The following is a 26,808-nucleotide window of genomic DNA, read 5'->3' as shown; positions in this document are numbered from 1 at the left end:
AAAACATCACACTTATGTAACTTTTGCAATTAATCTGTGGCTCCATTCTTAATATTAGCAGCTACATTCCATTCAAGCACGCACTGGGATGTTTCATCAAAGCTGCGTAAATGCTGTCAGAAACACCTGGGGTGAAAAAAAAAGAGTACTCATGACTACTCAGTTGTTGGCAGTCTCCATAGCTGTTTGTTGCAAACGGCCAATACTTTGAGACCGGTGCACAACGTAGTCCCAGTGTATCACTGGATGGTTAATAATAGCATAAATCTAAGTTGTTATTATTTCTGTGTGACATGGCCTTTGACAAATTTGTCCTTGGCAAAGTTTATAAAGTCATTCCAGCAGTACTCAGGGAATCTCCAGAATAATCTAATACAAAAATGTCTTGTTGTTGTCTGAGGTCCCTAATGTTGTGGGTGTGTGATTGCACATCTGTCAGGCTCTGCATTTTTAATTAACAGATCATTCCCCCATGTAGTCCCACATGACTGCTCAGGAGCTCTCTCTCCTATTTCCACACTTTACATCCCCTTTTAATGACTGTTGACTGTCATACATTTTTGCAGTATCTCTGTTTTTTTTTTTAAGCAATTCCTGTTGCGAGTTGATCCTGTGACTTCTAGTTGCAACCAGCAGCAGCTACACCGATGGGCATGCACCCTTTAAAAATTCTGACATTGCCCATTTTTGGCCGGACTGTCTCACCTCATTCCACTTCCTAGTGCCTCCCTGTGAGAATCCCTCAGTGCTGCTTTGTCAGCCAGACCCCCCCGTTCTCCATCTGTCCTGGTAAAAACTATGGTGTGGCTTCTTGAGTAACACTTGACAAGTCTAGGCTGCTGAACTGTTTCCTGTGGACACTGACTGGTGTGCTGAACCTGCTCTTGGGAAGACTGTTGCTTATTTGCACAAACTATCATTTTTGGATGCTGCTCCACCAAATCTTAATTCAGATTCAAGAAAAGAAAATAATAAAGCCCTGTGAGGTTCACTTTTATAGAGTGAGTATACGGGCATAAACGAGAGGAGGAAGATGGCTCTCATGGTCAAGCAATACACCTGGAAATGTGCTCCTGTGGATATGAAGTAAGAGGAAAAACAGAATCCCCATATTCAAGTGCATTATGCAGAATAATAAAAGTTGGCCTCATCCTGAGATTGCTTGAAATAAAGATGTTTGCAGCACTTATGTAAGTCTGTTTAATAATGTAGCAGTCCCAGAGCTCAGATCCCCCTGAAGTTAGTGCTGTGTTCCATTGCTCTTATTAAGCACTCAATTAAAGCCGCTCCCACGGAGAGGTGGTGTGCAACAATGTTTGAATTAGGAATCCCACAGTCTGTGAAGACAACCTCAAGGGCGGCACTGCCTCAAAAGCAAAGGCCTAAAAGTGACAGTGCTTCATAAAGCATTGTTAAAGCAGGGGAATTACTCTAATATGACTGGATTACAAACAAGGCATTTACAGGCCCCATACGACTGCATAAATAGAGACGGAATCATCTTATTCAGCCATCTCCCCCCCACCCCCTTTTAAATATTTAAGCTGAGCAGACAGCACGGAGGAGCTACAGTGGGTTATTGCTGAACGTATTTCTTCCTGACAGCTGTGGGTCCCGAACTATCAGCGGTATTCACATATTCATGTTTGAAGGTGGAACAGATGTTTGTGTGAATTACACTCATTCTTGATTCTGTGTAGGCTCTCAGTTGTCCAGGTGGTTTCCATAGTAGAGAAGCTTGAATCTTCGACTGGACTGGGTTGCTTGATGCGAGGACGTTTCGCTTCAAATCGCAGAAGCTTCCTCAGCTAAAGTTCTTGCTCTGGTAGTCTGACTTCTGTCTTGACTCTTGTAGAGAAGAATACGAGGTCTGTCCATAAAGTATCATACCTTTTTATTTTTTTTTAAACTATGTGGATTTGATTCATATGTTTTCATGTCACACAAGGCGTGCTCACAGGCGAATGACGTCACCGACAGGCGTGGAAAAACTCACGCATGCGCACGAGGGTTCAAGCTTGTCTGACGTGAAAACACATGAATCAAATCCATATAGTTTAAAAAAAAATAAAAAGGTACGATACTTTATGGACAGACCTCGTAAACAGAAGCCACAAAAGCTGGAGTTTTAAACCTAACCAGACCCATCCTAAGGAGAGGCAGACTGCTGTGGGTTAGTGACTAAACAACAGCTCTAATTAGCACCTATTGTGCTCTAGTTAGCACCTTCCTAATGACAGGGCAGCTGTCCCTCCTAATGATGGAACGGACGCCTCTCCTGATGGCTCCCTTGACGACTCTCCTGATGACGTGAATGAGTCATTACCATGAACAAAAGACTGAAACTGCTTTGACCTGAATACCCCATTGAAAACAGGGGACAAAACTTGTCTCAGACCCCCTCCCCGCTTAAGGCTGGGTTTCAACTGTTTCACATAGAATGCCTCCTTGACCCCTCTCTCAAACCATTTCTTCTCTCTGGCTAAGATTTTAACTTCCTTGTCCTCAAACGTGTGGTTAGTGTCTTTAAGGTGGAGATGAACTATCAGGACTCTTCAACACAGAGCCCTACAGGTGCCCACAACTGCAGAGGGAAGGGCTAAAGAACAACAACTGGTCCGGAAAGCCCTCAAAGTATGTGGGTACCCACAATGGTCCCTGGACAAAGTGCAGAAGTCACAGAGAACAAAGAGACCAGATAGACAGGAGACAAGAAGAAAAGGAGTGTCTCTCCCTTATTTAGCAGGAGTAGGGGAAAAACTACAGAGGATCTTCAGACAGCACAAAATCCCAGTTTACTTTAAACCGGTTAACACCTTGAGACAGAAATTAGTTCACCCTAAGGACAGGATCCCTAGTTACAAACAGAGCAATGTAGTGTATCAGATGTCAGGAAAACTGTAACGAACACTACATAGGTGAGACTAAGCAACCTTTACACAAAAGGCTATACCAGCACTGCAGAGAGGGTGCCAGTGGACCTCAGTCTGCAGTTCATCCCCACCTTAAAGACACTAACCACACGTTTGAGGACAAGGAAGTTAAAATCTTAGCCAGAGAGAAGAAATGGTTTGAGAGAGGGGTCAAGGAGGCATTCTATGTGAAACAGTTGAAACCCAGCCTTAACGTGGGAGGGGGTCTGAGACACGCTTTGTCCCCTGTTTACAATGGGGTACTCAGGTCAAAGCAGTTTCAGTCTTTTGTTCATGGTAATATCTCATTCACGTCATCAGGAGAGTCGTCAAGGGAGCCATCAGGAGAGGCGTCCGTTCCATCATTAGGAGGGACAGCTGCCCTGTCATTAGTAGGGTGCTAACTAGAGCACAATAGGTGCTAATTAGAGCTATTGTTTAGTCACTAGCCCACAGCAGTCTGCCTCTCCTTAGGAGGGGTCTGGTTAAGTTTAAAACTCCAGCTTTTGTGGCTTCTGTTTATTCTTCTCTACAAGAGTCAAGACAGAAGTCAGACTACCAGAGCAAGAATTTTAGCTGAGGAAGCTTCTGCGATTTGAAGCGAAACGTCCTTGCGTCAAGCAACCCAGTCCAGTCGAAGATTCAAGCTTCTCTACTCATTCTTGACCTTAGTTGGAATGAATTCAGGAGCAATTCACTATCTGTTCTGGAATGCTTTAAATAACGTGAAAGATTTTTTTTGACTAAACTGATCTGTTTTGTAAAATAAAATTTCTGAGATAATTAATTTTGCCTTTTGACAACAAGTTTATTCCGTGTACTTTTGTCTAAACATGCACAGGTTGCATCACATACGAGATTATGTATGGATAGTCTGTGTAAATGGACTGCATTTATATAGCGCTTTTCCATCTGCATCAGACGCTCAAAGTGCTTTACACATCAATGCCTCACATTCACCCCGATGTCAGGTGGCTGCCATGCAAGGCGCCCACTACACATCGGGAGTAACTAGGGGATTAAGGACCTTTCCGCAGGGCCCTTAGTGATTTTCCGGTCAGGCTGGGATTTGAACCGAGGATCCTCTGGTCTCAAGCCCAACGCTTAACCACTAGACCATCACCTCCCCTGAGGGTTTTTTGTTTGTGTTAGTCTTCAACACAATGGAGATGCCATATTGTTCAAGCACTGTACAGCACTTATATCCTTCTTCCCTTTTTCGCCCATGATGACTGGACGTAGACAAGTTTAGGGTTAGTCTGTGTGACAGTCTCACATAAATAGGATTTCTTTAAATGGCTAAGTGCCACTTCCCCACACGTCAATAAACAGATGACAAGCTTACCCAAATGGTGAAAAGGAAATAGGTTTGAAATACCTTTAAACAATCTAACCAGAATTTACTTGAGCAACATAAGAGGATGTGGATTCATGGCTGTATTTTTGTCTGAGGTAATCTTAGTGGCCACCAGGACCCTTCAATTAGCAACAAGGCAACACAATCAACATAATAGGCCCACCTGTCTAGATTGTATGTTGTGGTCATCGTCCATGTCAGAAGATGCCAACATGATCCAAAACTAGTCTTCATCTGTATCCATTAGACCCAAACTTTCAGAGTAGATTATGCAGTAGTTTTTGATGGTGTTACTTATGGAAATTTTGCAGGCCCACTTGCTCACTCAATTAATCCTGTTCTGCATTATTAATCACAGAGACAAAACATAATTTGTTGGCTTGTCCCTCAATGCTATTAGTCACATCACCCATGGGGAAGAATTCAGTCTCACATGCTAGTATCTGGGAGTGTTAACAGAGTACAGGACTCTTCTGTTGATAAGCATGTTAAACAGATGTAAAATTTTAAAGTGATGTGGATGAGGTCATTATGTCATTATGAGCTCCTGCCTGCTTATTGAATGGACAAGTGTTCTAAAGGGGCTGTTGGGCAAAGACAGAGTGATGAGATGCCATCCTACATAGTGTGTTGATGCAACATGATCTTCTGAGCACCGTGCCATATGTCGGGCTGAGTGGAGGCGAGGCATAGACAGAGGCTGGACACAAAATGCAGACTCACAGGTGAGACATATGTGTAAAAAACCAGGGGCTTTAATGCAGGCAAGGGTTCCGTACATGAGCAAACTGGGTTATCAGAGCTGATGCAAAAAAGGCAGGATCCAGGAGACAGAGCTGGGTCAATGAACGTCTAGGCAAAACAGGACTGTGACAAAGAGCTGGTAAGTGACCGAAATCAACAGACAAGCAAAGAAGGGGTGAACAGAAGCAGCTTAAATAAGAAGGGTGGTGATTGGATAATGCACGCAAGGGTGGATGGATCTGGAAAAGGGGGCGTGCCAGAACAATGAGCAAGAAGACAGAACAGGTGCAACAGTGCAAGTGAAGAAAAACACAATGCAGACAGAACCAGAGTGAAGTGCTGAAAGAAACAAAGAAAACAAAGCAAGTGCAAGATAGTGAAGTGACGTAATAACCCAAAGATAAATCAAAAATCAAAGCCGGACTAAAATATTAACATGAGAAGAATAACACAATGAAACAACTATAAAATCTGAAAAGGAAATAAATGCAGAGAATAAACAAGAATAGTACTACGCAAAGATAGATAATAGATAATTCAACATATGATACGAACTAAACAACCAAGAAATAAAACTAATGGTTACGTGAACGATAACATAACTGGCAAGAAAAAAAACTAGAGTATGACTGAAAAATGGCTGGAATATAAAAGGTAATAAAGAAATCTAAATTGCAAACAAACTAAAGGCTAAACAGTGATTACATAAAGAACAAAAACAAAACCCGAGACTAATGAATAACAGCTAATGCAATAAATGACTGAACCAAAAACAAATGATAAACAGAAAATAAAACCAAAGACTGGAGAATAATACATGGCGAAGGACTGATCAACACCAAATTAGAATGAGAATCACAGGTGACAGAAAATCAACAACAGATAACTCAAGACCGGGGCAGACGGAAGGTAAAGAAAAGGGGACTAATGAAAACCGGCACCCAAACGGGACTGAAACCTGACACCATAACAATGACCCTAGGTACAGCTAAAGTGGAGCCAGATGGTACAATGCCCCAAGTAGGAATGATTAACCACCTAGTGGTAGCATTTTGACGCTGTTTGAATCCACTGTTTGAGCCTTAATTCATTTTTAAAATTTTTTGTTACCATTTTCAATAATAACAGGAATAGGAGTAGGCGTTTTATTGTCATTGTACAGGTGTTACAACGAAATTGCAGGGGACTCATCACAGTGGCAAAGCAACACACACACTAGGGCTGCAACAAACGATTATTTGGATCATCGATGAATCTGATGGGGTTTCGACACAATTAATCGATTAATCGGATTAGCGGGGAATTTTTTTTTAAATGTGCCAGGGAAACAATTTTTATCTCCCTCTATCTCTTTATTTAACAACAGAACATCATTTGAAAACTTAAAATACTTGAAAATCAACAAATCGTCAAATGTCCCTTGGCTGTTGAAATATGAAAATAATAAAGAATAAAACAGTTTATAATAAAGAACAACAATAATTTCAGATGACATTGCTTTATCAAAGTGCTGAGTTGCCATAAAACAACATTGAAACATACACATTTTATAAAATATATGGCGAAAAGAGGTATTTTTGTTGCTGCAAATGAGCAATTAGCAAAACCAGTTAACCATAAAACCTAAATCAAAAACTGTAGCCTGACTCATTATATGTGCAACATTCTCTGTATAACTTGTAAACTATGTGGTCATTTCACAATGACACATGTGACTCATGTCTCTCTAAAATTGTATTGTAGCATTATTAGTTATTACTATTATTATTGTTGCTATTATTATTAATATATAAATAAAATAAATTTAAAAAAATTATAATGTGTAATACATTTGACTCTTTTATGACAACAAACGCTGAGCCATTAATTATTATACAGAAAACAAATGCACAAACATGCTGAAATGCCAGCAGCTTAATGCTAACTTTAACACTGAAAATGCCATAGACATGCTAATGCATTAGCATCGGCGTTAGCATAAAATACATCTATCAACTGTTTCAGAAGACCATAACAGGTCAGTTTAACATAAAAAAGGTAAACATTCCTCACAGACATATGCTCTTTAGGGTTTTAGTAGGGACAAATTAAGATAAAGCAAAATAAAACAAATGAAACCAACAAAGCAGCAGCTCGAAGCACTCCTTCATTGGTTCAAGATTCAAAGCAAAGCTCGGTTGATTATATGGAAGAAACGAAACATTTGAGGTAAAAACAAAGTTATTTAGCAACTAATCAATGACTAAATTAGGTGACAGCTATTTTAATAATCGATTTTAATTGACTAACTCGATTAGTTGTTTCAGCTCTAACACACATACACATCGTGCAAAACACACATACACATAATGCAATAACACACACACACACACATAATACAATAATAACAATCAAGAATAAATAATACAGCCTAAGTGTCAAGTGCATGATTAGACATAGTAAAACCAAAAGGTTAAAAACATTATTGCACAGTCCCTATTCTATATTGTCCCAAGGTTGTCAGTGTGGTTGTGATTTGTTTAAATGTTGTATGGCTCTGGGGTAGAAACTGTTCAAAAGTCTGTTCGTGTGTGTTTTTATGGCTCTGTACCGCCTGCCTGAGGGCATAATGTTGGATATTTTGTGTCCAGGATGTGAAGAGTCTTTTAAGATGTTTTTGGCTCTGGAAAGGCATCGAGCACCTGCAACGTCTTCCAGGGAGGGAAGGGGACAGACAATAATTTTCTGTGCTGTTTCCACCGTCCTTTGTAGAGTCCTTTCTGCTGCCGTACAACCTGCATACCAGACTGTTACTCCGTAGGTCAGCATGTTCTCGATGACTGTGTGGTAGAAGGACCCCATTACTGCTCTGCTAAGATGATGTTTCCTTAGGACTCTGAGAAAGTGAAGGCGTTGGGATGCCTTCTTGATTATATCAGTTATGTGCAATGTCCAGAAGAGCGTGTCTGTGATGTGTATACCCAAAAATTTATAGCTATGAACAATTTCCACAGAGTCACCTTTTATGAGAAGGAGCGGGTGGTTGATCCTGTTCTTCCTGAAGTCTATTATCAGTTCGTTTGTTTTGTTTGTGTTCAAGTTGAGGTTGAGCTTGCGGTTCACAGAGCACCACATTGTCAGACTTTGGACTTCCTTACGATATGCTGTCTTACCCCCCCAAGATGAGGCCAATGACAACATTTTTCAACATTTTTGAAACATGGGTGAAATTCCACACCTTTTTCAAACCCACTTATTCCAGTTGGGGGGTGGGCAGTTGGTGCTTATCCCAATGATCACTGGGTGAAAGGCGGGGTTCACATCCACGGCCAGCATATAGACAAAGACATTCACACTAAGACTAAAGTCCTGGTCCCACCAAACAATAAAGAATGAATAATGAGCCACGTTGCATATTTTCTGTTTTTTTTTCCTATGAGAGAGTTTATTCAACTATCGTGGGAGAATGGTGGCTCTGAGTGGCTCTTAGAGGCATAATCTTCAGTTAACGAGGCTCCTCTCTGAGCGTGGCGTCAATTTCAAGATGTTCAAAATTTAGCAGCAACAGCATGGGGCAGTTTGTGTTCGCCTGGCAGCTACGCAGGACCTGAGAGGCTATTTTTGGAGCGGCTGCCCTCTTGCACACACAATTCCACCTGCTCTGTGCTCCGGACGCTGTATAGAAAATAATTATTTTGGAGCGGATTAATCGCTTCTGGAATCACATAAGACGGGTTCATCTGGATGCTTTTTTCCTCTCTTTCCTGCTCCATGAGGAAAGAAGTGTGGGAGGGCTGTGGGAGGGGCGGAGGGTAGGACCAAACATGTGCGTTCATGCACCAATGTTGCAGTACACAGCACTGCGTGGCTCATACATGGCTCTATGTGCCTTAGCGTGGCTAATACGAGCCATTCAAGTCATGGCTCACTAGAGGCTGCTATGTGGAACATGTGGGGTACAGAGAGGCACATACAGGGGCCTTAGTAGTGGATACGTGATAGAAGAAAATGTGGGTCATTCTTCGAATATCACTACACATCCACATGTGGCTCATTATTCATGGCTTATTATTCGGTCGGACAGTGGTCAATTTAGAATCACCAGTTCACCTAACTTGTATGTCTTTAAGTGGGAGCAAGCCAGAGCAACAGGAGGGAACCCACACAAGGATGGTTAGAACATGAAAACAACACTCAGAAAGTAGTAGGCGGGAAGAGAACCCAAGACTTTCACACTGAGAGGCAACAGAGCTAACCATTAAGACACCGTACTGCCTTCAGGTGAAACTGCAGATGTTATTTTTTGTTTGTCTTTATGTCCACATCATAATCTACATTTGAAGAGTTCAGGTGCAAAACCCTGTATCTCCAACAGACCACTCTTGTTTTAAATAAGGATATTTACCTGATGGTAGTTGTACATCTCCATGAATCATTTTCTTGTTATGGTGCACTGAACAAAATAGCAGAATCTCAAAAATCAACCTTTATGCAGAAATGTGTTAAATAGCAACCTTTAATATATTTGGCTGCAAAACCTAGTATCTCCACCTTCAGTTTGTTTGCAAAACTCAGTAAGTCTATCACTTTAATGTACGCAAGGACAGAGACACCAAGTCGGCTAAAAGTTTCGTTCCAGTGCTCCTCAGCGTGCTCCTGCAGGTGTTCCACATGCTGCTGCGCCTGATGTTTGGGAAAACGAGCGAGACGAGAGCCACGTGAAGTCACACATCTGGCTCTCTCCATCTCCTCCTCCTCTCTGTGCCACTCCATGGCACAGAGCCCAACTAAGCATGCAGTCACAAAGTTCTTCTGGTGTGGATTTAAAGGAGCAAACTGGAGCGATCTGAATTGTTCATCAGCAGATGGATGAATATGGGTGTGTGTGTGTGTGTGTGTGTGTAGAGACAATTCGCCTCATTCACAACGTGACAGAACTTAACGATGCATTCTTATGTGGTAACAGGTTGCAGCAGTTCCTGAGGACACCTCATGCCTCTGCCTCAAATCATCACATTTGTGATCAGCAGCTTCATGGCATTTGTGACGTGCCGTCGTTATGTGTAAATGCAGCATCAGAGAAGCTCTCGTGGGTGCTGCAATCTTTCCGTCACATGACCAAGATACATGCCAGTGAGTGGTACGCTGTTCACTATGTGGTTTTACACACAAACTGGGATGGCGCTTACATGAACTAATATGAACCTGTAGTGCACATTCATCGGGTTTTGGTACAAAATTCACCATACTGGGTGCAACACACCCAGACGTGTGAAGCACTGACAATGTGTCTCATGTCCTGCATGTGTATTCTTTGCAAATAAGCCTTTTGGCAACTTTGATGTTTGCTCCTGCCTTGGCTCCTGCACTAGTAATCAACAATGCTCATTGTCTAATCATGTGATGCATACGACACCAATGTGTCTTCATGTAATGCATACGACATCCTGTCTCTGACGAACCATCTTACACCCTGTGTGGGTGACGAGCAATTGTCTGTTCTCTGTTCTATGCATTAAAGCTTTTCCTGACAAGCTGTTTCGGACACTAATGTTTCCTGTCTTGCTTTGTGTATTACTGTGGTACATACGACAAAGCTTTTCTTTGCACTCCTGTGGTGCTTTTCTCTGTCAGAACTCCTGTGAGGTAACTGGCGGGCCAAACTGTATAAATGTCCATAACTTCTGTGAATAAAGGGACATCTACTGCTACAATGAACATGTAGAATTAATGAGAGAAATAAATGGAGCACAGTGCACACTTGCATTGCCAAAATGAGGAAGTTGTGTTTCTTTCATCCAACACAAATTCGACACTGGCTGCTCTGTGGGGACTTGTACAAACCCCATGCATGCTGACTTCACAACCCAACATGGCTGCTCCCAGCAGCAACAGGTGTGAAAGTTTTAGTTTTCATGTTTTTGTTTTTTACAATTCTGTCTGTTTTGTGTCCAATTTAATAAATTATGCACACAGTACTGTCTTACCATTGTCTGTGGACATGGTGCTGTGATATTTGTATGGGTGAAATGTATGTGTAATGTGTTGTTTACCAAGAGGTGCCGCGAGTATTTGATACGTAAACCGCTCACAGTTGCTAAAACATCAACGGTCTCCACCTCACTACAAACTGGGCCATAAGCTAAAACACTAACTTCTACACCACCTGTCCTCTTACAGTGTTTTTGGTTGCACAGTGTACTCCAAAATCTTGGTAGCATCCAGCATATTTTCCAACTTGGAAAATGTGACTCAGTTGTGACGTCATTCCCAGGTATGTCTCATGACTTCCAAGGTAAATGGATCACAGCATTGAACATGATCCAGGATAATTGCAAACCTAAACATTCTGGTAACAAATCATTAAATTCACGCAAATTAAAATATCAGAGCAACACATGCTGCCATCCAAGCCACATCTTTTTCAGGGACGTCCCTGCTTATTTCAGCAAGACAATGCCAAGCCACATTCTGCAAGTGTTACAACAGCGTGGCTTTGTAGTAAAAGAGTGCGGGTACTAGACTGGCCTGCCTGCAGTCCAGAAATGTCACTCATTGAAAATGTGTGGCGCATTATGACGCTCAAAATACGATGACACCAGACTGTTAAAAAACTGAAGTCGTACATCAAGCAAGAATGGGAAAGAATTCCACTGACAAAGCTTCAATAATTAGTGTCCTCAGTTCCCAAACGCTTATATTGAGTGTTTGGGAACTACCTAAACTCTGTAAGTGAGATAGAGTATCTCGTCAATAGTTTTACATCCTCATTGAAGACAACTTTGGATGCTGTAGCTCCTCTGAAAAAGAGAGCTTTAAATCAGAAGTGCCTGACTCCGTGGTATAACTCACAAACTCGCAGCTTAAAGCAGATAACTCGTACGTTGGAGAGGAAATGGCGTCTCACTAATTTAGAAGATCTTCACTTAGCCTGGAAAAAGAGTCTGTTGCTCTATAAAAAAGCCCTCCGTAAAGCTAGGACATCTTACTACTCATCACTAATTGAAGAAAATAAGAACAACCCCAGGTTTCTTTTCAGCACTGTAGCCAGGCTGACAAAGAGTCAGAGCTCTATTGAGCCGAGTATTCCTTTAACTTTAACTAGTAATGACTTCATGACTTTTTTTGCTAATAAAATTTTAACTATTAGAGAAAAAATTACTCATAACCATCCCAAAGACGTATCGTTATCTTTGGCTGCTTTCAGTGATGCCGGTATTTGGTTAGACTCTTTCTCTCAGATTGTTCTGTCTGAGTTATTTTCATTAGTTACTTCCTCCAAACCATCAACATGTCTATTAGACCCCATTCCTACCAGGCTGCTCAAGGAAGCCCTACCATTATTTAATGCTTCGATCATAAATATGATCAATCTATCTTTATTAGTTGGCTATGTACCACAGGCTTTTAAGGTGGCAGTAATTAAACCATTACTTAAAAAGCCATCACTTGACCCAGCTATCTTAGCTAATTATAGGCCAATCTCCAACCTTCCTTTTCTCTCAAAAATTCTTGAAAGGGTAGTTGTAATACAGCTAACTGATCATCTGCAGAGGAATGGTCTATTTGAAGAGTTTCAGTCAGGTTTTAGAATTCATCATAGTACAGAAACAGCATTAGTGAAGGTTACAAATGATCTTCTTATGGCCTCATCTCTGTGCTTGTTCTGTTAGACCTCAGTGCTGCTTTTGATACTGTTGACCATAAAATTTTATTACAGAGATTAGAGCATGCCATAGGTATTAAAGGCACTGCACTGCGGTGGTTTGAATCATATTTATCTAATAGATTACAATTTGTTCATGTAAATGGGGAATCTTCTTCACAGACTAAGGTTAATTATGGAGTTCCACAAGGTTCTGTGCTAGGACCAATTTTATTCACTTTATACATGCTTCCCTTAGGCAGTATTATTAGACAGCATTGCTTAAATTTTCATTGTTATGCAGATGATACCCAGCTTTATCTATCCATGAAGCCAGAGGACACACACCAATTAGCTAAACTGCAGGATTGTCTTACAGACATAAAGACATGGATGACCTCTAATTTCCTGCTTTTAAACTCAGATAAAACTGAAGTTATTGTACTTGGCCCCACAAATCTTAGAAACATGGTGTCTAACCAGATCCTTACTCTGGATGGCATTACCCTGACCTCTAGTAATACTGTGAGAAATCTTGGAGTCATTTTTGATCAGGATATGTCATTCAAAGCGCATATTAAACAAATATGTAGGACTGCTTTTTTGCATTTACGCAATATCTCTAAAATTAGAAAGGTCTTGTCTCAGAGTGATGCTGAAAAACTAATTCATGCATTTATTTCCTCTAGGCTGGACTACTGTAATTCATTATTATCAGGTTGTCCTAAAAGTTCCCTGAAAAGCCTTCAGTTAATTCAAAATGCTGCAGCTAGAGTACTGACGGGGACTAGAAGGAGAGAGCATATCTCACTCATATTGGCCTCTCTTCATTGGCTTCCTGTTAATTCTAGAATAGAATTTAAAATTCTTCTTCTTACTTATAAGGTTTTGAATAATCAGGTCCCATCTTATCTTAGGGACCTCATAGTACCATATCACCCCAACAGAGCGCTTCACTCTCAGACTGCAGGCTTACTTGTAGTTCCTAGGGTTTGTAAGAGTAGAATGGGAGGCAGAGCCTTCAGCTTTCAGGCTCCTCTCCTGTGAAACCAGCTCCCAGTTCGGATCAGGGAGACAGACACCCTCTCTACTTTTAAGATTAGGCTTAAAACTTTTCTTTTTGCTAAAGCTTATAGTTAGGGCTGGATCAGGTGACCCTGAACCATCCCTTAGTTATGCTGCTATAGACTTAGACTGCTGTGGGGTTCCCATGATGCACTGAGTGTTTTTTTCTCTTTTTGCTCTGTATGCACCACTCTGCATTTAATCATTAGTGATTGATCTCTGCTCCCCTCCACAGCATGTCTTTTTCCTGGTTCTCTCCCTCAGCCCCAACCAGTCCCAGCAGAAGACTGCCCCTCCCTGAGCCTGGTTCTGTTGGAGGTTTCTTCCTGTTAAAAGGGAGTTTTTCCTTCCCACTGTTGCCAAGTGCTTGCTCACAGGGGGTCGTTTTGACCGTTGGGGTTTTTACGTAATTATTGTATGGCCTTGCCTTACAATATAAAGCGCCTTGGGGCAACTGTTTGTTGTGATTTGGCGCTATATAAATAAAATTGATTGATTGATTGATTGATTGAGTGTTGTTAGAAGGTGATGTAACACAGTGGTAAAAATACCACTGTCCCAACTTTTTTGAAACGTGTTGCAGGCATCCATTTCAAAATTAGCAAGTATATGCACAAAAACAATAAAGTTTATCAGTTTTAACATTAAATAACTTGGCTTTGTGGAATTGGGGTTGTACATGTGAACTCTATTCAGGGATACACACAGAATGTGCAATCACCATTTGAGGCGGGCTCAGGACACATTCTTAGTATCTGAGCGGCATTCTTACCAGGGCTGCAGCAATGTCTGTCTTGTTGAACCTCCCTCCCGGATGAGGCTCAAATTTTGCCTGTTTTTTTTTTATTCCGGCTGGTTCTGCTTGGTTCCTGCTCATTCCAACTCAGTGTGACGGGGCCTTAAACACTGCCTTATAATTGTGCCTCATGTCACCACCTATATGGACATTTTTATAATGAGGTGAACAGGCTTCATTCACCTGCAGCTGTACACTGAAATCTAACCATGGTTCCCACAAACCAATCATATCCATTCGATGTTCACAGGATGTACACAGATCAATGATAATGTGGAAGTCAGTGAAAAAATATTAATAAAACCAAGTCTCACTGGATGCAGTGGACAAAGCATTTGCTTTAGGAATTGAGGAATTCAGTTTGTGAGTCCGTGTCTGCACAATCGTTTGTCTGATCTATTAATGGTGACAACTTGAATAGATTATTGATCATGAAGAAGAGGTTCTGTATGTGTGCTCACACGTATGTTCTTTGGCTTTGAAGTTTGATCACTACAAAGTTTGACACTCATCTTTTCTAGTTTGTAATTGATTACCTTTTTTTCAAAATGAGGAGTAAGAACACAAATATTTAGTTGAGTCCAACATGCACTTGGCTGCTCAGGTAACTATCAGTGTGCAAAATATCAAAAAAATTTCTTTTTTTTTATGTGAGCATTTTCTTATGTTTTCCTTTAAATTCCCCTTTTGGACTGCATTTTTTCCATTAAAAATGGACTGACTGGGTTTTGCATATTAACTCTTCATATATACTTGGTCTGCATGATACCATGGACACTATCACACCCCCATACCATCACATATGCTGGCTTTTGAACTTTGCGCTGGTAACAATCTGGATGGTCTTTTTCCTCTTTTGTCCAGAGGACACAACATCCATGATTTCCAAAAATAATTTGAAATGTGGACTCATCAGACCACAGCATACTTTTCCACTTTGCACCTGTCCATTTCAAATGAGCTCGGGCCCAGAGAAGGCAGCGGCATTTCTGAATGTTGATGTATGGCTTTCCCCTTGCATGGTAGAGTTTTAACTTGCACTTGTAGATGTAGCGACAAACTGTGTTAATTGACAATGGTTTTCTGAAGTGTTCCTGAGCACACACGGTTAAGATCCTTTGCACAATGATGGTGTTTTTTTAATGCAGTGTCGCCTGAGGGATTAAAGGTCACGGGTTGGTTTTCAGCCTTGCCGCTTACATGTAGAAAGTTCTCCAGATTCTCTGAATCTTCTGATGATATTATGTACTGTAGATGATGGAATCCCTAAATTCTTTGCAATTGAATGTTGAGAAACATTGTTCTTAAACTGTTGGACTATTTTTTCATGCACTTGTTCACAAAGTAGTGATCATCGCCCCATCTTTGCTTGTGAACGGCTGAGCTTTTTGGGGATGCTCTTTTTATACTCAATCATGACACTCACCTGTTTCCAATCAGGTGTTCTTTGAGCATTCATCAACTTTCCGTCTTTTGTTGCCCCATCCCAACTTTTTTGAAATGTGTTGCAGGCAGCCATTTCAAAATTAGCATATATTTGCACAAAAACAAAAAAGTCTATCAGTTTGAACATTAAATATCTTGTCTTTGTGGTGTATTCAATTGAATATAGGTTGGAGAGGATGTGCAAATCATTGTATTGTTTTTATTTACATTTTACACAACGTCCCAGCTTCATTGGAATTGGGGTTGTAATTTGTTCACCATGATTTTTCGCTGCAAACCTTTAAAATAAAAAAAATGTCAATTTTGTCTCATTCCTATTCAAGATAAAATCTGAAATAGGTTCAGGTGTTTCCAGAGTAAATTTTGCATTGAGTTCATGCTGTTGCTACAAATGAGTGACAGCACTTTAAACGAACCATTTTACTGTGAGACTTACTCCAAAAATACAAAGACAGATTGAAGCATTCATTAACTGCAGGTTCATTTCATTTTACAATTTAATAAAATGTTAATGGTAATTGCAGAGGCATCTTTCAGGAGCAGTTTGTTTGACTGGGAGGTAATCTGTGTGATGTTTGGTGCAGTGCACACTGCACAGATTTAAACTCACAGGAAAACAGACTTTTAATGGTTTGTTTTGTGGAACCCAGAAACCTGTCAGACGTGACAGAGCATACGTGTGACATTAACAGTATCTGCAGCACACCATGAAAATTTCATTGTATAGTTCCTGGAGGAGGTGTGGGAGAAAGGTGTCCTCAAGCTTGTTTCTCTTTCATGTCTCTCTGGAAAAGAAGGCAGCAGCAGACGAAAGGAACCCTGAACTTTTGTACAAAGTGTTTGATTCCGGTTGAGATGTGATTGAAAATGTTACTTTCTTGTCTTACGTACAGTAAGAAGAGCTTGTTCACACTGACAGCACACTTTACATTGACTTGTTTTGTCACAGGATATCCTCAAACCTGTGACATTACAGCAACATTCACACTTTGCATTAGTCACCACAGCTGCTCTGAAACCTCGCCGTCAGTTTGTCAGTGATTAAGCTGTGATGGGCTGTCACGTGCAAGTAGAGTGCTAATGAGAGCGGTGGTTAGCTTGCACCTGCTTTCCGTGGCAGAATGATACTTGTACAATATGAGATTTCAAGAAAAATATATAGTCATGAAGATAAAGCTGTTACTTTAAGTCAGGGTTTTGTGCTGGTGCCGGGAGTCGCCACATAAACTGACCCAATCCCATCTCTCAATCAATCAATCAATTTTTTTATATAGCGCCAAATCACAACAAACAGTTGCCCCAAGGCGCTTTATATTGTAAGGCAAGGCCATACAATAATTATGTAAAACCCCAACGGTCAAAACGACCCCCTGTGAGCAAGCACTTGGCTACAGTGGGAAGGAAAAACTCCCTTTTAACAGGAAGAAACCTCCAGCAGAACCAGGCTCAGGGAGGGGCAGTCTTCTGCTGGGACTGGTTGGGGCTGAGGGAGAGAACCAGGAAAAAGACATGCTGTGGAGGAAAGCAGAGATCGATCACTAATGATTAAATGCAGAGTGGTGCATACAGAGCAAAAAGAGAAAGAAACACTCAGTGCATCATGGGAACCCCCCAGCAGTCTACGTCTATAGCAGCATAACTAAGGGATGGTTCAGGGTCACCTGATCCAGCCCTAACTATAAGCTTTAGCAAAAAGGAAAGTTTTAAGCCTAATCTTAAAAGTAGAGAGGGTGTCTGTCTCCCTGATCTGAATTGGGAGCTGGTTCCACAGGAGAGGAGCCTGAAAGCTGAAGGCTCTGCCTCCCATTCTACTCTTACAAACCCTAGGAACTACAAGTAAGCCTGCAGTCTGAGAGCGAAGCGCTCTATTGGGGTGATATGGTACTACGAGGTCCCTAAGATAAGATGGGACCTGATTATTCAAAACCTTATAAGTAAGAAGAAGAATTTTAAATTCTATTCTAGAATTAACAGGAAGCCAATGAAGAGAGGCCAATATGGGTGAGATATGCTCTCTCCTTCTAGTCCCCGTCAGTACTCTAGCTGCAGCATTTTGAATTAACTGAAGGCTTTTTAGGGAACTCTCAAATGTAATATTCTATCTGCCACAGCCAGGTGGAACGTGGGCGTGTCCTTGGACTTCATCAGCCACTGGGATCCTCGATCATGCCCAGAAAATCATGCCACACACTGAAAAAGAACCAACTTAAAAAAGTGTTACAATTGGTAAAACGTGAATGAATTAAGTTGTTTGAACTTTAGTTTGTAAGTCAGACTAACTTGCAAACTTAAGTTCATCCAACTTAATTCATTCAGTTTTTACCAACTGTAACATTTTTTTTTAATAGTTGGCTCAACTATTCTCTTTTTTCAGTGCATGGCCAACATGTCATAGCAGACTCTTCCTCACCATGCAAATGATACTCCTCATCTTTGTCTGAATAAACCTCTCATTTGAGACAAAGCCATTTCACCGGACACGAGAATCCTCAGAATTTCAGGAAAAAAAAAATCATATTAGAAGCTGTCATTCACTTCCTGTTGTACAGTTCAGAAAGTCCACTGGCAAAATGGTGGTGGTGGGGGGGTAGAGTGCAAACCTGAGAGCTGCTGAGGCCATCTCACATTAGTGCTGCAGGTCCGAATCAAACTATGTAAAGTGGCTACTGATGAATACCATTTGGATCAAAGTCCTTCACAGTAACAGCATCAAAATGTCTAAACAGCAGCAGCAGCTTTTCACTATGAAGGAGTTGATTGGGCCGTGGGCCAGGCCTGTGAAAGTGGGCGTGTCACTGCAATCTACCACCCATAAACGTATGGTGTATATATAGGGTGTCCCAGAAAAAGTGCCACAAAATCATTTGTCTCTAATTCTACAATGGCTAATCTGAATTCTGTTTTTATTTTGTTTTCAGACATCAAGATATATGTTATGAATTTCTTCTGATGTAGTTTGAAACTGACCCAATGAAGATGCTGCTTACAATCGAGCAATAAGGGAAACTGGTAGAATTCTACTTTGAGACCAAATTGATCACCCAAACCCAACGACAATATCAATGCCATTTTGCAGTTAGAAAAACTCCAGAGAAAAAGACAATATGAGGGATTGTCAAGAAGTTTCAAAGTGGTAGATCTGGTAACATTTCTCTGCAATGACATTAATGTCTCTGGGTCCTTGGCTTCGAGATCAACAGACACCCGAGAAGAACTTATGAGATCACTGTACAGAGGTGTTTGACAATGCTAATATCTCTGCAGGAGAACAATGGTCCATGTTTTTAGGGTCCTGCCTCAGTGTACCGTTGCAAGCCTTGTACATGAACCACTGACCTAAAGATGTCATTGGTACTAGGTCTCTTCAGAGGTTCCTTCGCACGTTAGCACCAGAATGACTTTCTCTTAACTGAACAGTTACTTTGGGAGACTAAGATAAGGAGTATCACTTGCACTGTGAGGGAGCGTCAGCTTCGGCATTTTAACCATGTGACTTGTGTCTCTGTGCATGATCCAGTGTGTACGTATTTGAGTGTTGAGGACCCAATGACTATAGAAGGCAAAGGGGATGCCCATGATGGTTTCTGAAGTTAGCTGCAAAGCTAATCTGCTAATAAAAATGTTAGCTTCACTAATTAGCAGTTAGCAAATTAGCAGAACTGTGCCCACCACATGTGGGGGCTTCCCCCAATTTGCAATTTGCAAATGGTCATGATTCTTACATGGGGTATTGTCTGTTCAGTTATGTACTTGTCTGCACTCTGTTTTATTCACTTGAGTCTTCAGTTCCGCCCTCCCCGCCTGATGTCAATTCCACCTGTTATTTAAGCACTTCCTCATTTGTCTGTTAGTGGTGGTCCATTGTTGAATATTTCCTGTGTCTTGCTCCTTGTCGTGATTCCCCTGTAAGTACCAGTTCTCCGTATCTAGCCTTCTGACTTCTTTTGTTATCTTCTTGCCCAGTGTTTCATTGTTTCACTTCACAGCCTCCATAGTCATTTTTGCTGCATTGTGTTTGTGGGATTTTTGGGGGGATTGCTGATTCACCTCTGAACTTTGGGGACATTTATCACAATAAATTCACTGTGATTGATATTATTTCCTGAGTCCTCACTGCTCTGCATACTGGGGTTTAAACTGACTTTGCTTAAGACTCACAACAATAAGTATTACAAATAGATGTAGTTTGGACTATCCATGTCTGAATGTTTTGGAGTTATAGGGTTAAAACAGAAGAAATGGTGACAAAAGTCAGTTTCACTTTGCAAAGGGGGCAAAAGTTACAGTTGCTCCATTTATGGTAAAAAAAAATGATGCAAATTATTATTTTTTTGCATTAATGGGGTTCTATGTATTAAAAAAAACAGTTTACACCATCTGTTATGCTTGGCTATCACATTATGCATTAACATGACATTGATCGAATGGACATTAACCTTGTTTGAACTTTACTTTGGAAACCAAACATTCTGTTTTAGTCCTATTTTTAATGCTGAAACTATAACTTTTGGAATCATTGTGAAATGTTTTCTGCTTCTCAATATGATTGGAGCATTTTTATCATTTGTCCCCTGTTACCAAATTCATTGTCCCCTCCCTGGATACAGCTACCACCTTGGGATGGTTGTCATAGATCTTCACATAGGTGACCAAAATGCCATATCAAACATTTTGCCACCCTGAGTGGTAGTGGCCAACCTATCCGGCCCACTGACTAAAGTTTGGCAACACACAACAACTGCAATTTTGCTCTGTGGTTTAACCGCTGAAGAGGTGTGGAGAGGAAGAAAAAAAAAGATTTTGAGGACTTGTTACACCCAACCTCCTGAAACTGACTGATGGATGGTACTTCCTGTCATTGTTTACCATAGCAATGTTCCGTTCACATTATTAAACTGACTGTGATAACTATAATTAACAAACTTACTATTTAAATCCATCTAATGTGTCTTCAGGGTTTTTCTTCTCCATGGGAAAGTTGCATAAAACAAACAGTGGTTTGCATGTGCATTCCAAAGCTTTGTGCTCACAATAATGAATTCACACAGGCTTTTATGCCACTTTCAAGTAATAACCATTTGCACAGTCAAAAAATAGTGCAATGTTCATCTGACATGTTTTCAATCCACCTGAACTTAAGGCTTAAGGTTTGAAAGCTGTTACAGCTACACAGCTCCCATAACACACATAATCAGGCTACCTGGATTTGGTAGCCAAGGGGGAGAGAGGCTCAGCGTTCATGCATCCACCGTACTAATGCACAGTTAATTTATTCTGTACTGAAAAATCCAGACCTTGAATCTATCCAGGAGGTCTGATCTGTCTACTATGGTGAATCAGATCCTAATACCCCGTCATAGTCAGCCACGTTTTGACAACACCTGTTAAAAAAAAAAAAAAGGGAAAGACCAAGCAAGAACCTACCCAAATTATTCAGAACCCCGTAGGTACAAAAAAGATGTGGGATGTGAAGGGTATGCTTGAACTTTGGACATGTATGGATCAGGATGGTGTTGTAGGGACAGCACCAACAAACCACAAATGTTGTATGGGTAGGCCCACACAACACGTGTCCCTGGGCTACTCTGAGAATGATATATGCAGACTGATCACTGTCATGGCAATGAATGCACACACAGAACAAAGTATGGACTTGAAAGCAGTGCATTTTTGGATGTAGTGCATTCTTCATGCTCTTTATCTGCATGTGATGGGGCCCTAAAACATGTTACTGATTCCTTCAGATCACTCATGAAGCTCTTGCCTAGGCTGTTCAATACTTCTGCTTCAAAGATGAAATTTATTCAGCTTCTTTCTTGAGGACCAAAAATCTTGACATGGTGGGCTTAAAGAACATCCTTGCCCATGACATGACCTTCTCAAGCACTCACAAAAGCCAACTGCAATCTGGCCCTGAAGAGGTCATGAATCTGAGGTCAGCTGTAAGTGCCTTAATTTGGGGTTGGCAAGACCCCAACTTGGCTATGGGACTCCTGCATTCCATTTCTGCAGAAGGAGGATTCATGATTGTACAACCAATGATGATGTCCTTTTCCAGTTAGTGCCATGCCAATAATGCTGATCCAGAATCCACCCTCACAGTAAAGTTGTTATAATAGTCAAGGATGAGGCTTTTGACTGCAGATAAGGATAGAGCTCTCTTCACCAATTTATGCAGGACTGAGTCAGAGACATTGACCTAGTCCAGTCTCAAAACTGCCAAATTGCCCCTGTTTCCTTGCACTTCCTTGACCACACCAGTAATGTGTTCTATGCAGCCCGACACTCTTGGGGCTCCTCCCTTCTGCACAGGAGAACTTGTTGAGACGACCTACAACTATCTTGAAAACAAATTTGCATTTGATGCTCAGGTGTGAGATTGACTTGAATTGCTCAGTGCTGCAAGCATTATGCAGCTCTCTTTGTCTTCCCCAGATCTCCCCAAGGATCTTCCAAAGACTCTCCAGGAGTGTGGGACAACCCTGTACAAATTTGCATTTGATGCTCAGGTGTGAGATTGACTTGAATTGTTCAGTGCTGCTAGCATTATGCTGCTCTCTTTGTCTTCCCCAGATCTCCCTGAGGATCTTCCAAAGACTCTCCAGGAGTGTGGGACAACCCTGTACGACACTTCACTTGGGCGTGGGGCTAAAGATGCCCTGGCTGAATTGATGACATCACTCATCTCCTTCAGCGTCGCTTCCTTGATGTGAAACAGGACAATGGGTGCAGGTGGGCATAAGAGGTGAGCACAACAGAAGCTACTGACCCCTCAAGCTGTCACTATATCTGCTTCTATAATGATTTTTGATCTCATCCATCCTCTGGGCATGACTGGTGGCCACTGCATTTCTGCCCCAGCAGCTTCTTTGTGAGTCCAAAGGCATTGAACACCCTACGCTTGTGTGCCTTCTCTTTGCCCTTCCTCCTGTGCCAGTCAATATGCCACAGGGTGATCAAGTTTGCCCTGAGAGCCCCTCAGAGTTCAGCAACAGCTATTTCCTCCTCCATGTTTGCTTTCCTGAACTGGCTCCTGAGTACCCCCAGCTCTTGTCTTCCAGCTGGGTGATGTTCACCTCTCACCTTTTTGGGTTTGGTCCTGGTGGATCCAGTACTGCATCCACATCATCATCAAACTGGTGCCGTAGCGCCACCTGTTGGCTGCTGACCATAAAACCCAATGATGTTCTGAGGTTCTGCTCGGGATTGGTGCTTGCAGTGATGGGTACTGTATGGTAGTTCAAGACCTAGCTTCTCCTCCAGCTCACCACATGCCAAGACAGGGCCTGGTACATCCTCATGCAGCCCAGCCTGGTCTGATGCAAGGCTTTTGCAGACCTTGTTGCAACTGCAGAATGAACACTAAAGCATCATGATGGAGTTCTTACTGTATCTACAGCTGAGGTTTCATACTGCAACCAAACCACTAACTGAAGTTGATTAAGGAAATTGCATATCTGGGTGAAGTGATGGTCTAAAGCATTGGGCTTCAGACCAGAGGTTCCTCTGTTAAAATCCAAACCTGACCAGAAAATCATTAAGGCCCCTTGGGCAAGGTCCTTAATCCTTGAGTTGCTACCAGTGTGTAGTGAGTACCTTCCATGGCAGCACCCTAACATTGGTTTGTGAATGTGAGGTATAATTGTAAAGCGCTTTGAGCTTCTTATCCAGATGGAAAAGCACTATATAAATGCAGTCTATTTACATTTATATCCCAGGGGTCCAGAAACAAAAATATAGTTAATGTGTACTTGCCAGTGAGTCCACATACCCCTGAGGGATGAGCAAATCAAACCATCAACCACCTGCTTAATGGGCAGCAAGCTAAAGTTGAGCAAAACTTAAAGCTTAATCAGTTAATTTTTTAACAATATGATCAAAAAGTTGAACTGTTTGAATAGTTACTAAAACGTGGTTTCACAGCTCCATGTAGATGTTTTCTTTGCTCCATTGGCCACCACTGCACACTCCATTTTACACGGAGAGAGGAAAATAAAGCAAAATAAAGGTTAGGTTAGGTTAGGTTAGGTTAAACTTTATTGTCCCCACAGGGGAAATTTGTCTTGGGCTCACAGTGTTGTTTAACACATAAACAACATTCACAACATTTAACATCCCAACACACAGACATTACAACAGTCAGCTGGTCTGCACAATTTCAACAAAAGGAATATGACCATGTCATGATATTGCACAATCCCAAGTAAAGTGCATTTGCAAATAAAGTGACTTCAGTATATTGCACGTGCCCAATAAATAACATAATTACAATTCAACAATTAAAAAAACAAAAACACATTCCTACTGTCTTGTCTTATTTAACAAAACCACTGACATGGGAACAAAAGAGAGTTTAAACCTGTTACTGCGGTGCTTGATCGCTCGATAGCGATCATGGGAGTCTTTTTGGATCAAATACCATTTCTTTGGTTTTAACCCCATTTAGAGTCAAGTGGTGCTCCTCACACCAAGACTGAAAGGAGTCGATTTCATTAAAATAAACTGACGGACTTTCACCAGCTGAAAGTAAGCTCACAATAATTGTGTCGTCTGAAAATTTCAAGATTTTATTACTTGGATTTGTGCTCCTACAGCCATTGGTGTATAGGGTGAAAAGAATGGGAGAGCTTACAGCCCCTTGAGGCACTCCTGTACTGCAGGATTGTGCTTTAGACAAGTTGTTTACTCTAACTTGCTGTGACCTATTAGTTAAAAAGGAGTAAAACCAACAAGGGAGGAGCTAACATTAAGGTATCTCAGTTTTTGGACTAAAAGATGAGGGCGAACTGTGTCAAAGGCCGACTTAGAAATCAGCAAATAACACACGTGCGTAACAATTAGCATTCTCTAAGTGCTTATAAATCATGTGTGACATACACACAATGGCATCTGTAGTGCCAAGTCCCTGCTTATATGCAAATTGCATCGGATCAAGAGACTTGGATACTTCCAACTTGAGTCTTTTTGACCATTACCTTCTCAAAGCATTTCGTAACAATGCTGGTTAAAGCCACGGGCCTATAATCTTTATTAGTGGCCGGGGCTGAAATTTTTGGTATGGGTATAATGGTCGACCGCTTCCAGCATAGAGGAACAGAACAACTCAAAGCTGACATTTGGAAAATAGGGCACCATGCCCCTGAAAGTTCCTGTGCACAGTTTTTCAGTAAAAATGCTGACAGGCCGTCCGGTCCTGCAGCTTTGGTAGAAGACACTTTACTAAAAATGGCTTGGATACATTGCTGATCAATATCAAAGCTACTCATTTCAGATGCATGCCCCAAGTCAGCTACTGGTTCACACTCAACATCATTCTCCCTGTTAAATCTCAAGACAAAATCATTTAAGTTGTTGGCAAAATCTTCATCATTCCTTGTAATTAATTGCTGTTTGTTTATGTTCATGCCTGTCATCCTTTTCATAGAGTCCCAGAGTTTTTTGTTTGTCCAAGGACTTAAGCCCATGTTCTAAGCGGTCCCGTCCCCTTTTCCGTGCATTGGCCAGCACAACATTAAGTTCCTTCTGGGCCTGGGCTGCTGCAGCTCTGTCATTGTCTCTAAAAGCCATTCGCTTTTTGTTGATACTGGCTTTCACCTCCTTGGTTATATGACTCTTATTGTTTGGGAAAAACACAATGTCTTTTTTTGGCACCACAGTATCCACACAAAAATGTATATAATCCGTAATAGTCTCTGTGGCTTCATTCAACTCCAGGCTGTGGAAGATGCTCCAGTCCGTACAGGAGAAACACCCTCTCAGAGTTTCCACACCGTCCTCTGACCACTGTAACACAGTCTTCTGTAGTGGCTTAGAGGACTTGAGCACAGTTTTATATGTGGGCATCAAGTGGACAGAGGCATGATCCGAATTTGCCAGGGGTGGGAGTGCTTTAGCTCTAAATGCACTCTTGATGTTGCCAAAACATTTATCCAGGATGTTGTCCTTTCGTGTTTTACATTTAATATACTGGTGGAAGCCAGGGAGCGCTCGCTCAAGGCGACAATGGTTTAAGTCCCAAAGTATAAGGACAGCAGCCCCTGGAGTGCGTTGCAGCTGACTGTGCACACATTCTGCCAAGCGACTGGCAGCTTTATTTGCGTTACCGTTCGGGGGAACATACGCTGCAATAATTATGACATTTCCAATTTCGCGGGGTAAATAGAATGGTCGCATTGACACGCACAGTAACTCCAAGTCTGGGTCACACATTTGCACTCTAGTTAAGTACTGTTTGCACCACATCTCCTTAACATAGATGCAAATCCCACCGCCTCTGCTCTTCCCTGATGACAGGGTTCTATCTGCACGCACACACGAGAACCCCTCAATATAAGTTAAACTGTCCGGTATATCTTCCCGAAGCCACGACTCAGTTAAAACCATAACGCAGGACTCCCTGTACGCGTGACTATAGCAACAGTTGAGGTGAAGTTCATTCATTTTACTGGGCAGAGATCGAACATTACTCAGAATCATGGACGGGAGCAGTGGTTTATTACCCCCTTTTCCGAAGCCGTTGCCGGACACCTCCACGTTTGCCCTGTTTCCTCCGTGTTCTCGTACCGGTGGTCGGGTGCTCTCTCCTCACCTCCTCCGGTAATCCGCTCGGGAGCACGTCGCCACTGGATTGTAGCGACAACAAAAACTCCCTTGAGTAAGCAAAATTAAGTCCATTGCGTGCTGTTGATAAGGATCCACCTTGAAGGTTGTTGCAAAGTGATTCACTTACTGCCCAAAACAGCAGCAACACCACGATAAGGACATGCCACATAGTGCCAGGTGTACTATTATTAGCCTAGCCGCTAAACAAGCCCAAGAGTTCCTGGATCCTCACCAGTCTGTGATCTTCACCGATCCGTTCAAA

The 26,808-nt window shown here is 41.6% G+C and overlaps 1 long non-coding RNA gene across 1 annotated transcript; it reads left to right on the top strand.

Annotated features, from left to right (window-relative positions):
- The first annotated feature begins 118 nt into the window (after positions 1 to 118).
- Positions 119 to 19,234, top strand: LOC117507669. The gene is made up of 3 exons (XR_004559827.1): positions 119 to 131; positions 16,842 to 16,849; positions 19,154 to 19,234. It is a non-coding gene; the product is annotated as an uncharacterized LOC117507669 (long non-coding RNA).
- The last annotated feature ends 7,574 nt before the right edge of the window (positions 19,235 to 26,808 follow it).

Source organism: Thalassophryne amazonica, chromosome 3 (genome assembly GCF_902500255.1).
Source record: "Thalassophryne amazonica chromosome 3, fThaAma1.1, whole genome shotgun sequence".
NCBI classification, from domain to species: domain Eukaryota; kingdom Metazoa; phylum Chordata; class Actinopteri; order Batrachoidiformes; family Batrachoididae; genus Thalassophryne; species Thalassophryne amazonica.
The sequence above is the reverse complement of the archived record's forward strand: the minus strand, read 5'-3'. Positions and strand labels throughout refer to the sequence as shown.